The sequence below is a fragment of the Rattus rattus genome, unplaced genomic scaffold (assembly GCF_011064425.1).
Source record: "Rattus rattus isolate New Zealand unplaced genomic scaffold, Rrattus_CSIRO_v1 PGA_scaffold_20, whole genome shotgun sequence".
NCBI classification, from domain to species: Eukaryota; Metazoa; Chordata; class Mammalia; order Rodentia; family Muridae; genus Rattus; species Rattus rattus.
Window position 1 is genome coordinate 30,870 of NW_022651142.1, and position 3,362 is coordinate 34,231.

Consider the following 3,362-nt stretch of genomic DNA (forward strand, 5'->3'; position numbering starts at 1 on the left):
TGCAATAAAATTTGCAGTAATAAAATTGAAATTTTATTTATATACAATTAATAAACATTAGCATGCTCATATATAGCTGATAAATTATACTTTCCACATATTTTTTAGCTTTTATAAAGATTGCAGTTTGTGGTTAGTTTGTTGATGGATTTTGTAGGTGTTCATTTCCAGTTATTACCCCATAAACTCTGTAAACTCATGGAGAATAGACTAAAGGGACTGAGGATCTCTTCTGTTGAATCCAGGTAAGTTGCTATCTGTTTTTCTTCCCGTCTGATCATTTTTCTCTATGTATATATGAACAAGGATATTCATGTTCTGGGATTCTTCCAGTTTTGTCAAGCTGATACCTGATAGCTGATAAATGGAAAATATTTAATTTTTAAAGATCATTTTTGAAGTTATTTCCTGAAGTCTGCACTATCAATGTTGTAGATTTTCAAATGCATGTCCAAATGAATAGGTATTCAGGGACTAAACATGCCTTCGTTACTGTTGTTTTTCTTTTTAAAAGAAGAAATCAGAAAGGGATTGGGGTTGAGGTAAGTGACTCTGAGGGGGAAAACAGGAAGGAGGACAGCATTTGAGACAGAAATAAATTAATCAAATGAATAAATACAAAAAATAAAGCAGATGTCAAAATATACAGTAAAATTAGTTTTAATTGACAGGAAGCAGTACTCTCTTATACCGTACCCATTATTGAATTTTATATTCTATAATCCATCTAATAACTAATTCTCAAAAATTAGGTAATTGAAAAAATAACATATTACAAGAACCACAGTAGGTTGACCACACCATAAAACCAATGTTTGTACTACTGTACACTTTCTATGTTCTATGCCCACATCAAATCCAGAAATCCATTGACATTTAATTATTACATATTGTACATTATTGTATTGTCTGATAATTCATTACTATTTTTATCTTCTGTGACCAGACCTTTGAAGAGAAACAATTACTTTGCTAAAATGTCTCTGAATTTGGATTTGCCTAGTGTTTTTTCTCTTTTAGGTTGAGATTGTATGTACTTGGAGCAGATACCAAAAATTGTTTCCTGCTTTGTTTGTCTCAGTTCAGCATTAGGTGGATGCCTGGCATCTTAATAACACCCAATTAAGGAGCAATGAAATTATTTTTCTTTCATAGTTAATATTTTAATGTATTTTTCTATTGGATTTCTTTTAAAGTAATAGAAGTTTTAGAAGAATTACTTAAAGACTATGGCAAGCCTGTGTGTCTCTTCAAAACTTTAGGCTTTGTTTTCAGTTTCTCAGTCATTTTTTTTCCAACACTTTGGCCTTAATCGTCCTTAGTACTTGTAAGTAGACTCAAAACAATGAGTCTGAGGAGAATATAATCATTGTCTTAATGGTTGGGTTTGGGTGACTCATGCCTAAAACAATACTCTCGTTTTAGTGTCACTGTAATTTATATTTTAAAATCTTCCATATTGTCTGCACACGTAAACGGAATTCTATTTTCCTTTCATTATACACATACCCAATATTCTAATTTTATTTTATTTTATTTTATTGCGGAATAATAACCAGAATCTAATTAGCTGACACTAGCTGACCTTTTTATTAGTCTTCTGTCACTTGTAAAACCACTTCTTTTCCTGTTTAATGTGTGCATGCATGCATATGTGTGTTTGTGTGTGTGTGTTTATCTGAAACAAGGATGTTGATTTTGAGAATCACCTGACTGAAATTCTTTTCCACCTCCCTGTTAGACATCATAAAAGGGAGGAAAGATTACTCCTCTTCCAAAATCATAAGCCCTGGGTGCCCAAATCTGACATGTGGACTGACCTAATCGTAAACAAAGCAGAGGCTAACAATTCACTGCCCTGATAACTACTTAGGAGTTCCAGTCCAGTGAAATGAATTTACATGTACTGAGGAATATGAAATTGTAGCATAATGATCTGAGATCACTTGGAAGTAATTTCTTGGAAGACCTCCAAATACCTGAGAATGATACAGAGAACTTTCAAGGCCCCTGACACATTAGCATGTGGTTTAAACTCTGCGCAGATCAAAATCTTTACGTACTGGACTAATCTACTAAAGTTATTTAATAGCAAACATACTTTACCACTGTTTGCAATTAAGAATGGTGGTGAATGTAGAGAACACTCTAAAACAAAAGTTATGTTTCTTAAAGTTTGTTTCAAGACAGCCAGAAAGAGCACAGTGGTTTTGTTTTCTTTCTTTTACAGACTATGCACCTTTTTGAAAGAGCACTTTGGGATCCTCAATTACCTATTTATTATCAGAACTTTCTTCAGACCCAGAGTTTTTCTCAGTGCAGCCTTGACTTCTTGGTTACTTAGGCTTTAGATGATGGTGTTCAATATAGAAGTCACTGCTGTATAGACTAATAGATTGTCAACTCCCGATGTGTGGTTAGATTTGGGCCTCAAGTAGTTTTGTCCCAACCCTACAAAGCATCCCATTCCCCATGAAATATTTGCCAAATGGACATATACCCCACGATCCATTTGGGTTGCATAGTGAAGCTGGGCCATACGCTGGGCGAAGGCCATGGCTGCCAATAGGCATCACTCAGTTATGCCAAAAAGTGTGGAGAAAAACATCTGTGTGGTGCATCCCTCTTGAGAGAGCCCTCGGATCTCACTTACAAGGCTTTCCACATCTTTGGTATGACAGAGCCCATGTAGCCATTTTCCAGGATACATAAGTTCACCAGAAGGAAGTACATGGTGGTGTGTAGAGATGGACTGGTGCAGATAGAAAAGGCAATGAGAGCACGATGAGGGTGAACAGGAGGAAGCATTCTCCAGGGAACTCAGAGAATTTGGCAATTGCAAAGCATTTGACAGACAAGCCCTTCTCCTGCCACAAAGAGCAATTGAAACAATTGACACTCATCTCCAGAAACACAGAGCAGTAAGCAATTAGAAAGATTCTTGCAGATGAGAGATATTAATTTTTTTTTAGTATTTTAGATCCTCAGTAACATCAGAATCAAAGTCTTTGTCTGCGGTCACAAAAATCAAAGCTTAGAAAAGATTTTTTTCTCACATAATTTCATATCTAATATTTTCTCTCTTAACACCAGGGGATTTTTAAAAGTGTGCTAAGCATGGAGCCAAGTGTCCAAATATTTACAAGAGAAGGTGGAAACATGTAGTCCTGGCACTAATGAAGCTCAGGCAGAAGATTTACCTTGGGTTTAAGTTCAGTTTCACATGCTGTATAAGTTATCATTCAAACGAAGGAAAATAAAACCTTGAGTCTATCTCAATTTTTACCCATTTTTATCATTACCTAGTTATCAACGTTATACAGAAAAACTGATCAACCCACTCATCTCTATGCTTTCCTGAT

The 3,362-nt window shown here is 35.2% G+C and overlaps 1 pseudogene; it reads right to left on the reverse strand.

Annotated features, from left to right (window-relative positions):
* Positions 1-2,208: 2,208 nt before the first annotated feature.
* LOC116889636 lies at positions 2,209-2,903 on the reverse strand (annotated as a pseudogene).
* Positions 2,904-3,362: the final 459 nt, after the last annotated feature.